Raw genomic sequence first — 13,126 nt, forward strand, 5'->3', positions numbered from 1 at the left:
TGTGACGTCAAGTACACACCTGGCCCACCCTCCCACCACTCACCTGTGCCGTGACGTCACGCACAGCCCTGCCGGGAGTCGGATACCTTGGGTAATGGGCGCTCAGCTGTGGAACGGAAATGGGGGGCGGTGTTATTGTTTATTGTTTTATATTTTTATAATTTTATTGTTTCCCTCCTACGTGACTTTTCCGAAAGAACCAAGAATATGGGGGGCGGGGGGGGGGGTGTTAACGGTAGCGGCAATCAGCCCGCCACTGGCGTATGAGGGGTTGCGAAATGAACGCGAAACTTGAGGGAGGCTCAACTCCAGGGCTGTGAGCCGCCCATGGAGGCTGGCAGCGCTGAGCCGTCCCCACGGTGGCCGAGGGGCGCGAGGAGCAGAGGGAGACCGTTGCGGGGGTCGATTTGGGATGGCGAGAAGAGTGAGGCGAGAGCGTTGTGTGGGACTCGAGTGCCTGGACGACCATCCATGGTGAGAACGCGAGTGGGTGAACACGACACACGTGCGAGGTGAACACACAGTGGAAGGTGAACACACAGTGGAAGGTGAGCACACGTGGAAGGTGAGCACACGTGGAAGGTGAGCACACGTGGAAGGTGAGCACACGTGGAAGGTGAGTACACGTGGGAGGTGAACACGTGCGAGGTGAGCACACGTGGAGCAGGAAACATTACTTCTTGAACACCACCACCACCACCACCAAGGGCGAATAGCGCTGGGTTGTTCCAACGACACAGAACAGTGTACACCGCGCACAGCCTCTGTGCTTGATGCAAAACAACCATCAGAGAACGACGTCTTGGTTTCATCTTGGTGTCTTCGGTGACCAGCAGATGAATGCCAGCAAATGTGACCGACTGACAGCAGCAGCAGCAGCAGTCGTGACGCAGCGATAGACGAGTGGTGGAGCCGGTTTTGTTATAATTAGGACTCATCAGCGCGGCATGGTCACCATTTATCACCGCTACAAAGTCTGATTCTGCCTTGCTGTTCGGCACCTAATGCCGACGTTACGTGCAATGTCCCTTTTACAGGAGGACGGCTGTAAAAGGCAACGCAACGAATTAATTACGTCCGGATTAAAAAAAATTCGAATTTTTTTGCAGGACGAACTAGCAGATTCGAGTCCGCGATGTACGAACGTGAATCGTCGTCGTGCTGACGATAGCGACGTCACGTGATGCGCGCGTGCCTTCAAAAGCGCGCGACGTCACGTCTGCGGATCAATTCGAAAAGGCGAACACAGATTTGGAACCCGTGCGAAACGTCGCGTCGGATCTCGACGGGTTTTTCATTCATCCGAATATCGGGGCGCACATCGCCACGACTACCTGCTGCTGCAGCAGCAGGTGGAGATACCGGTGGTGTTGTCTGATTGTACCCGTAACACACATGTCCACCACGTGACTCCACCGCGTCGTCAGGCGCTCCTTGATCGTGCGACGGCGTGGCAAGCTCACCCGGTGAGCGCCGATTGGCTCGCTACGGTACGGGCGAGGGTTGCTGTGCTCGTGCACCGCGGTCAACAATGCTGCCCCTCTGTGATTGGTGGCAGGGGCCGTCAGTCAGGTGAGCTCCACAGCACGTGTGAGGTGAACTCCACACCACGTGGGATGCACACAACCTCTGTGGGTCGTCGTGATGGTGAATCAATTTGCCGGCGCAGCTTGCGTCGTTTTGCATTCGAGTAACGATCGTTTGTGAGTTCAAGTCGTGTGTACGGCCTTACACACAACCGCGCCCTACTCGCGAAGGGGGTGACAGTGGCTACGTTGTTGTCGTCCTTGTTGTAGTTTTAGCGATTCGTGCATCGAGGGCGCAGTGATGGGAGCCAAAAGTACAAATGAGACACCGCGCGTGACCTATTTCGTCCAATCAGAGACGGTTATAATTATCGTCCAGACAATCCCCTTTGTCAACCACCGCAGCACAATGGGGAGTCAGTGGTCGATAAACATGGAACCAATCCGGCGTCGGCAAACAACAAGTGTCTTCACCTAAACTAACTTGATCGAATTAATGTTGATGAGAAGAATGGGGCCGTGCTTGCGTTGCCTTGTTGAGACTTGCGATGGGCGCTGCGCTTGCGATGCTTCGTTGAGACTGAGCGCCCGCTTGCTCCTCAAGTGAACCCGGTCCGATGTATGATGATGAACTTCTTTCGCGCCGTACGCAGTCAACCGTGCTAATCGGAGGTGCGGTCGGGAGAGTCGATCGCGTGGCCTCCTATCGCAACGTTACCCGCTCTAAACCAGCGGTACATGGTGGTGCTCAGGGCCTCGTGTGTACGATATAAGCACGCACGAGGCAATGGACGGGAATCAGAAATGTTCGAATGCCAGCGAGTTGAGGTATCCCACTTGTAATGAGCGTGGGTCACCGAGGGAGTGATCCAATGAATTGACGAGTGAGAGGATGAATGGGTGAATTATAGAATGAGTGAGTGTATGGGTAGATGACTGAGAGTGATTGAATTAATAGATATGTGGAGAGAGTGACTGGATGAAGAGGTGAGTGGCTGAGTGAATGGATGAATAGATGAGTGAGTGGGTATGTTGAACTTCTTTCGCACCTTACGTAACCAACCGTGCTAATCGGAGGTGCGCGGGTGGATGACAGTGAGAGCGAGTGAGCGATCACGAGAGCGAGTGAGCGATCACCCGAGCGAGATTCTGAATGCGCGCGAGAGAGAGTGAATGAGTGTGCGCGTGCGTGTCTGTGCGTGCGAGCGCGTGCGCTCACGGTGACCTCAACTCTTCCACCCCGGCTCGAGCCGCGAGGGTTATTTGTTCAAACCGTGTGCGATAGAGTGTCCAAACAAACAGAGACTGCGATCGCCTCCTCGTCAGCTTCGGCCCAGCGCCGGGGCCGCGTCTGGGAGATAATTGGGGGGGGGGGGCGTTTATCTGGAGCAGCCCCCCCCCAGCCCCCAGCCCCCAGCCCCTCCCAGCCCCCCCACCGACACGCGACCTGCGCTCCCTATCGGCCCGCAGCGCGCGCGCTCTCTGCCTGCCGAGCCGCACGTACGCGAGGACAATGCGAGGATGTGGCCGAGGCTCCGCGAAAGCACGCGCACACAACAAAGACAAAGATCCCCCGTGTAGCCTTGAGAGACGGTTGGGGAAAGTGCTGTTGGCGAGCAGCACCTATGAAGGCCGGCACAGCACACGACGGGGTGGTTTGACAGAACCACGCCCGGCCGCCTTTGTCACCCGAGTGGCGATGTTTCGCACGCTGCACCAGGTACTCATTTGAGGCTCAGTCGATCTAAGGGAGGCTCAGGAGCGATTCGTATAATCATCACTGATGTTGGCCGTGAGCGGGAATCGAACTCGTGTCGCCGGGTTCGTAGCGCAGCGCGCTAACCGTTGCACTACCGCCCCCCACGCAATACACACAACGTGATCTCACACACACACAATACACACAACGTGATCTCACACACACAATACACACAACGTGATCTCACACACACAATACACACAACCTGATCTCACACACACAATACACACAACGTGATCTCACACACACACAATACACACAACGTGATCTCACACACACAATACACACAACGTGATCTCACACACACAATACACACAACGTGATGTCACACACACAATACACACAACGTGATCTCACACACACACAATAAACACAACGTGATCTCACACACACAATACACACAACGTGATCTCACACACACAATACACACAACGTGATCTCACACCTACACAATACACACAACGTGATCTCACACACACACAATAAACACAACGTGATCTCACACACACAATACACACAACGTGATATCACACACACAATACACACAACGTGATCTCACACCTACACAATACACACAACGTGATGTCACACACACAATACACACAACGTGATCTCACACACACAATACACACAACGTGATCTCACACACACAATACACACAACGTGATCTCACACCTACACAATACACACAACGTGATCTCACACACACAATAAACACAACGTGATCTCACACACACAATAAACACAACGTGATCTCACACACACAATACACACAACGTGATCTCACACACACAATACACACAACGTGATCTCACACCTACACAATACACACAACGTGATCTCACACACACAATAAACACAACGTGATCTCACACACACAATACACACAACGTGATCTCACACACACAATACACACAACGTGATCTCACACCTACACAATACACACAACGTGATCTCACACACACGATACACACAACGTGATCTCACACACAATACACACAACGTGATCTCACACACACAATACACACAACGTGATCTAACACGTTCAATACACACAACGTGATGTCACACACACAATACACACAACGTGATCTCACACACACAATACACACAACGTGATCTCACACACACAATACACACAACGTGATCTAACACGTTCAATACACACAACGTGATGTCACACACACAATACACACAACGTGATCTCACACACACAATACACACAAGGTGATCTCACACACACAATACACACAACGTGATCTCACACACACAATACACACAACGTGATCTCACACACACACACAATACACACAACGTGATCTCACACACACAATACACACAACGTGATCTCACACACACAATACACACAACGTGATCTCACACACACAATACACACAACGTGATCTCACACACACAATACACACAACGTGATCTCACACACACAATACACACAACGTGATCTCGCACACACAATACACACAACGTGATCTCACACACACAATACACACAACGTGATCTCACACACACAATACACACAACGTGATCTCACACACACAATACACACAACGTGATCTCACACACACAATACACACAACGTGATCTCACACACACAATACACACAACGTGATCTCACACACACAATACACACAACGTGATCTCACACACACAATACACACAACGTGATCTCACACACACAATACACACAACGTGATCTCACACACACAATACACACAACGTGATCTCACACACACAATACACACAACGTGATCTCACACACACAATACACACAACGTGATCTCACACACACAATACACACAACGTGATCTCACACACACAATACACACAACGTGATCTCACACACACAATACACACAACGTGATCTCACACACACAATACACACAACGTGATCTCACACACACAATACACACAACGTGATCTCACACACACAATACACACAACGTGATCTCACACACACAATACACACAACGTGATCTCACACACACAATACACACAACGTGATCTCACACACACAATACACACAACGTGATCTCACACACACAATACACACAACGTGATCTCACACACACAATACACACAACGTGATCTCACACACACAATACACACAACGTGATCTCACACACACAATACACACAACGTGATCTCACACACACAATACACACAACGTGATCTCACACACGCAATACACACAACGTGATCTCACACACGCAATACACACAACGTGATCTCACACACACAATACACACAACGTGATCTCACACACACAATACACACAACGTGATCTCACACACACAATACACACAACGTGATCTCACACACACAATACACACAACGTGATCTCACACACACAATACACACAACGTGATCTCACACACACAATACACACAACGTGATCTCACACACACAATACACACAACGTGATCTCACACACACAATACACACAACGTGATCTCACACACACAATACACACAACGTGATCTCACACACACAATACACACAACGTGATCTCACACACACAATACACACAACGTGATCTCACACACACAATACACACAACGTGATCTCACACACACAATACACACAACGTGATCTCACACACACAATACACACAACGTGATCTCACACACACAATACACACAACGTGATCTCACACACACAATACACACAACGTGATCTCACACACACAATACACACAACGTGATCTCACACACACAATACACACAACGTGATCTCACACACACAATACACACAACGTGATCTCACACACACAATACACACAACGTGATCTCACACACACAATACACACAACGTGATCTCACACACACAATACACACAACGTGATCTCACACACACAATACACACAACGTGATCTCACACACACAATACACACAACGTGATCTCACACACGCAATACACACAACGTGATCTCACACACACAATACACACAACGTGATCTCACACACGCAATACACACAACGTGATCTCACACACACAATACACACAACGTGATCTCACACACACAATACACACAACGTGATCTCACACACACAATACACACAACGTGATCTCACACACACAATACACACAACGTGATCTCACACACACAATACACACAACGTGATCTCACACACACAATACACACAACGTGATCTCACACACACAATACACACAACGTGATCTCACACACGCAATACACACAACGTGATCTCACACACGCAATACACACAACGTGATCTCACACACACAATACACACAACGTGATCTCACACACACAATACACACAACGTGATCTCACACACACAATACACACAACGTGATCTCACACACACAATACACACAACGTGATCTCACACACACAATACACACAACGTGATCTCACACACACAATACACACAACGTGATCTCACACACGCAATACACACAACGTGATCTCACACACGCAATACACACAACGTGATCTCACACACACAATACACACAACGTGATCTCACACACACAATACACACAACGTGATCTCACACACACAATACACACAACGTGATCTCACACACACAATACACACAACGTGATCTCACACACACAATACACACAACGTGATCTCACACACACAATACACACAACGTGATCTCACACACGCAATACACACAACGTGATCTCACACACGCAATACACACAACGTGATCTCACACACACAATACACACAACGTGATCTCACACACACAATACACACAACGTGATCTCACACACACAATACACACAACGTGATCTCACACACACACACGGCAATCATTGAATGATATTCCAGCCCCTGCAATGCCCTTCGCTGCCCTCCCTCTGCCCTGCCTTGCAATGCCCTTCCCTGGCTGTGGGGCAAAGAGCAGGGGAGCTGCCCGGGATCCACGCGACCGTGGCTGTGGCGGGGGCAGCAGCAGCGATTGTGTTCAAGGGAAGAGGTGGGGGGGGGGGGGTTTAGAGCTCTTCACGAATCGTTGCGCTGGGTGTTGGGGGTCTTTAAACTGAGCGCACTTCCCCCCCCCCCACCGCACTACCGGACGCGGCGGTGACACTGCGCGCGTGACAGCAACATCTGGCCTGCTGTGTCGCCTCTAGGTCGACTCAAGCTAAAATGAGTGCGACTGTGTGACTGTCAGCGCGAGGGATAGGGAGGCCGCGGGTGGAAGAAGCCCCCCGCACGCCCTCGTCCTCAGCAGGCGCTCGCTAACACCACAACAGACGTGGCGGGCACGACGACGCGCGGCCTGTGAAGCAGCGACATTGCACGGTGTGAACAAGTTTATCAACAGCGCTTCATAGCTCGTCGGATTCCTCCGTGACAAATTCAAGCTTCCGATGATTCTGGCATGGGGACTGTGCACGCACACGGCGGCTAGGCCGTGGCGCTAGAGGCCAGGGTTGGTGGATCACGGAGAGATTTTTGAAACACCCAAACACGGCTGATCTGCGAGGTGGCCGCACCACGAGAGCACTGTGCTGCAAGGGAGCGAGTGTGTGTTCGTGACCCCGTCTGTGTGGACCGTTGCGCGATATCCTCGCGCCTGTGTGGTGCACGGTTTTCGCCGGGTTCCCCAATATCCTCCATTTAATTTTTTACCCCAAAAATATAATTTAATTCCCAAACATCTCAAAGTACACAGGCAGAGCCCATCCTGAAAAGAAACTCTTGAGACTCGGCGAGTGTTTCCCTTGGGCACTTTTATCGAATGAGTCAGAACAAATATTAAGTTAATAGCTATTATTAAACTGTGACGTGGTGTCGGTCGGCTCGCCGCTCGGCAGTGGAGGCGAAGGGATGAGTGGGATGGGTGGTTGGGACGTCACGGGTTGGGGTTGAGTGTCAGGAGCGGCAGACTCGCAAGGGGCCTGTGCGGGCCAAGTGGAAGCCGTCAAGACGAGGCGCGGGTCGGGTCGGCGGTGGGAGTCAGGGGGAGTCGGCGGTGGTGGGGAGTTCACAGCGCGTCACAGTGAGTTGTCGGAAAGCTGCAGGGCGTGAGAAGGGCGTGAGAAGGGGGTGTCGGGGAGGCTGGTTGGGAGGGTGCAGGGCGTGAGAAGGGCGTGAGAAGGGGGTGTCGGGGAGGCTGGTTGGGAGGGTGCAGGGCGTGAGAAGGGCGTGAGAAGGGGGTGTCGGGGAGGCTGGTTGGGAGGGTGCAGGGCGTGAGAAGGGGGTGTCGGGGAGGCTGGTTGGTAGGGTGCAGGGCATGAGAAGGGCGTGAGAAGGGGGTGTCGGGGAGGCTGGTTGGGAGGGTGCAGGGCGTGAGAAGGGCGTGAGAAGGGGGTGTCGGGGAGGCTGGTTGGTAGGGTGCAGGGCGTGAGAAGGGCGTGAGAAGGGGGTGTCGGGGAGGCTGGTTCTTAGGGTGCAGGGCGTGAGAAGGGCGTGAGAAGGGGGTGTCGGGGAGGCTGGTTGGTAGGGTGCAGGGCGTGAGAAGGGCGTGAGAAGGGGGTGTCGGGGAGGCTGGTTGGGAGGGTGCAGGGCGTGAGAAGGGGGTGTCGGGGAGGCTGGTTGGGAGGGTGCAGGGCGTGAGAAGGGGGTGAGAAGGGGGTGTCGGGGAGGCTGGTTGGTAGGGTGCAGGGCGTGAGAAGGGCGTGAGAAGGGGGTGTCGGGGAGGCTGGTTGGGAGGGTGCAGGGCGTGAGAAGGGGGTGAGAAGGGGGTGTCGGGGAGGCTGGTTGGGAGGGTGCAGGGCGTGAGAAGGGGGTGTCGGGGAGGCTGGTTGGGAGGGTGCAGGGCGTGCGGGTGAGTGAGTGGTCGTTAAGCAGCCGGAGGGGAGGGATGGCGAGTGGCAGGGATCCTGCAGGGCGTGGGGTGAAGTGGGAGGGCAGGCAAGGAGTGTGGGGGGGGGGGCAGGCAGGGAGTGTGGTGGGGGCAGGCAGGGAGTGTGGGGGGGCAGGCAGGGAGTGTGGGGGGGGCAGGCAGGGAGTGTGGGGGGGGCAGGCAGGGAGTGTGGGAGGGATCCTGCAGGGAGTGGGAGTTTGCCCCTCTCGCACGAGACGCCATCGCATCGCACAGCCGCGCGTGCTCTCCGGGGCGGTGAGCGGGCGGTGGAATGTGGGGTGATGGTGGTGGTGGTGTGGTGGGTGGTGGTGTGTGGTGTGTTGGGGGTAGTGTGTGTGGTGGTGGTGTGTGTGGTGGTGTGGTGTGTGGTAGTGGTGTGTGTGGTGGGTGGTGGTGGTGTGTGTGGTGGGTGGTGGTGTGTGTGTGGTGGAAGTGGGGGCACGTGGTGGTGGGGGGGAGGGAGTTGCTGGCGAGATTTTTCCCATGGCCCGCGCGAGCGCTCGGCGAGGCGGACCTCCAGGAACGGGGGAGAGAGCGGCGGAGATAAAGGAATCGGCAGCGCTGAGCAGCAGCGGCAGCGGTTTTTGTGTTTCGGGTCTTTTTTTAGCGGCTTCCTGTAGCGGAGCAGGGAGGGGAGGGGGCGAACCCCCGCCCCTCCCTCCCACCGTGCCCCGAGTGACCTCGGCCACAGGAGCCGCCTCACCTGCCCACCCACCCTCCCCTCACTCCCTCCCCTCACTCCCTCCCCTCACTCCCTCCCCTCACTCCCTCCCCTCACTCCCTCCCCTCACTCCCTCCCCTCACTCCCTCCCCTCACTCCCTCCCCTCACTCCCTCCCCTCACTCCCTCACCTCACTCCCTCACCTCACTCCCTCCCCTCACTCCCTCCCCTCACCTGCCCACCCACCCTCCCCTCACTCCCTCCCCTCACTCCCTCCCCTCACTCCCTCCCCTCACTCCCTCACCTCACTCCCTCACCTCACTCCCTCCCCTCACTCCCTCCCCTCACCTGCCCACCCACCCTCCCCTCACTCCCTCCCCTCACTCCCTCCCCTCACTCCCTCCCCTCACTCCCTCACCTCAGGGGTAGGGTGAGTGTGATGATGAGGGGTAGGGTGAGTGTGATGAGGGGGTAGAGGTGAGTGTGATGAGGTGCAGGGTGAGTATGATGAGGGGTATGGTGAGTATGATGAGGGGTAGGGTGAGTGTGATGAGGGGGTAGGGTGAGTGTGATGAGGGGGTAGAGGTGAGTGTGATGAGGGGTAGGGTGAGTTTGATGAGGGGTATGGTGAGTATGATGAGGGGTAGGGTGAGTGTGATGAGGGGTAGGGTGAGTGTGATGATGAGGGGGTAGAGGTGAGTGTGATGAGGTGCAGGGTGAGTGTGACGAGGTGCAGGGTGAGTGTGACGAGGTGCAGGGTGAGTGTGACGAGGTGCAGGGTGAGTGTGACGAGGTGCAGGGTGAGTGTGACGAGGTGCAGGGTGAGTGTGACGAGGTGCAGGGTGAGTGTGACGAGGTGCAGGGTGAGTGTGACGAGGTGCAGGGTGAGTGTGACGAGGTGCAGGGTGAGTGTGACGAGGTGCAGGGTGAGTGTGACGAGGTGCAGGGTGAGTGTGATGACGAGGTGCAGGGTGAGTGTGTCGAGGATGAGAACCCAGCCAGGATGTGTTCAGACCCCGCCCCTGAACCTCGTCAGGGGCGCCCCGCCGAGACGCGCGCCCGATCCCATTACCGGGCACGCGGCGGAGGAGCCGAGCTCGTTAATAATAATAAATAATAACAGCGACGATGATAGCCCCGCGTCCAACGTGCGGAGTAGAGGAACTAAAACACACAAAGTAAAATCAGCTTCGCCCTCGTCACACTCACCCCACCCCTCATCATCACACTCACCCCAGCCCTCATCATCACACTCACCCTACCACTCGTCACACTCACCCTACCCCTCATCATCACACTCACCCTACCCCTCATCATCACACTCACCCTAGCCCTCATCATCACACTCACCCCACCCCTCATCATCACACTCACCCCACCCCTCATCATCACACTCACCCCACCCCTCATCATCACACTCACCCCACCCCTCATCATCACACTCACCCTACCCCTCATCATCACACTCACCCTACCCCTCATCATCACACTCACCCTACCCCTCATCATCACACTCACCCTACCCTTCATCATCACACTCACCCTACCCTTCATCATCACACTCACCCTACCCCTCATCATCACACTCACCCTACCCCTCATCATCACACTCACCCTACCCCTCATTACACTCACCCTACCCCTCACCCTACCCCTCACCCTACCCCTCGTCACACTCACCCTACCCCTCATCATCACACTCACCCTACCCCTCATCATCACACTCACCCTACCCCTCATCATCACACTCACCCCACCCCTCATCATCACACTCACCCCACCCCTCATCATCACACTCACCCTACCCCTCATCATCACACTCACCCTACCCCTCATCGTCACACTCACCCTACCCCTCATCATCACACTCACCCTACCCCTCATCATCACACTCACCCTACCCCTCATCATTACACTCACCCTACCCCTCATCATCACACTCACCCTACCCCTCATCGTCACACTCACCCTACCCCTCATCATCACACTCACCCTACCCCTCATCATCACACTCACCCTACCCCTCATCGTCACACTCACCCTACCCCTCATCATCACACTCACCCTACCCCTCATCATCACACTCACCCTACCCCTCATCATCACACTCACCCTACCCCTCATCATCACACTCACCCTACCCCTCATCATCACACTCACCCTACCACTCGTCACACTCACCCTACCACTCGTCACACTCACCCTACCCCTCACCCTACCCCTCACCCTACCCCTCACCCTACTTCTCACCCTACCCCTCACCCTACCCCTCACCCTACCCCTCACCCTACCCCTCACCCTACCCCTCACCCTACCCCTCACCCTACCCCTCACCCTACCCCTCACCCTACCCCTCACCCTACCCCTCACCCTACCCCTCACCCTACCCCTCACCCTACCCCTCACCCTACCCCTCACCCTACCCCTCACCCTACCCCTCACCCTACCCCTCACCCTACCCCTCACCCTACCCCTCACCCTACCCCTCACCCTACCCCTCACCCTACCCCTCACCCTACCCCTCACCCTACCCCTCACCCTACCCCTCACCCTACTCCTCACCCTACCCCTCACCCTACCCCTCACCCTACCCCTCACCCTACCCCTCACCCTACCCCTCACCCTACCCCTCACCCTACTCCTCACCCGTGCCCTTCTCTCTCGCCGCCTGCCTCGCGCGTTGCCGTGTGCGCAGCATCCCCACGCGCCTCGCGAATTTACCAAATGAAGCCAAAAGCAGATTACGATAAAAATCCCTGAGCTCGACGTTCTAATTCCGTTCGAAGATATTTTGTCGTCGTCTTCGTTGTGGGAATAACTTGAAATGTCATCATCCTCTGAGACCCGCGAACTCCTCCACTGCTTTCACGCTGGACACAGACTGCCAGCTCCTGCCGTGCTCTGCCACCGCGGTGGTTCTGCCACGAATTCCTCTCATTACTCCAGGAGAGCCACACTGAGCCCTGCGACTCTGTTTGCAGGAGGGTCCTGCCGCTATTACATTGGTGTGTGTGTGTTTTAATGTTTTCATCCCCAATTAATTATTAATCACGTGGTATAGGAAACCGGAACACCCTGACCCCCTACAGATGGAAACAAATGGCGATTAGTCCACTTGCTGTACTGCACGTCGCCTGACAAAGAAAGGGAACGACGTTGGCACCTTGCTTGATGCGTGTCGTCCCCCCACCCCCCCCTGCCTCTCTCCGCACCTATCCCGCGGTGCCGTCACGAGGCAGGGCCCTCGGGGCCCCCCTTGACCCATTCGAGTGTCCACACGAGCAGCGGCTTCGGGCGCTGAGCGATGCGGGGGTGCGTGGCTGGGGAGGTTGGGTACGTGTGGGTCCCTCGGCAGAGACATCTCTTGTAGCCC

At 55.0% G+C, this 13,126-nt stretch overlaps 1 long non-coding RNA gene across 2 annotated transcripts in view; it reads left to right on the forward strand.

Moving 5' to 3' along the window:
- The first annotated feature begins 60 nt into the window (after positions 1-60).
- Positions 61-13,126, forward strand: part of LOC116939278 (uncharacterized) — a 32,922-nt gene continuing 19,856 nt past the window's right edge. For both annotated transcript variants that reach the window (XR_012934038.1, XR_004402387.2), the window contains exon 1: positions 61-474. This is a non-coding gene — a long non-coding RNA (uncharacterized LOC116939278). The remainder of the gene's footprint in view (positions 475-13,126) is intronic.

Source organism: Petromyzon marinus, chromosome 5 (genome assembly GCF_048934315.1).
Source record: "Petromyzon marinus isolate PM22_M1 ecotype Great Lakes invasive population chromosome 5, UKy_Petmar_22M1.pri1.0, whole genome shotgun sequence".
Classification (NCBI taxonomy): domain Eukaryota; kingdom Metazoa; phylum Chordata; class Hyperoartia; order Petromyzontiformes; family Petromyzontidae; genus Petromyzon; species Petromyzon marinus.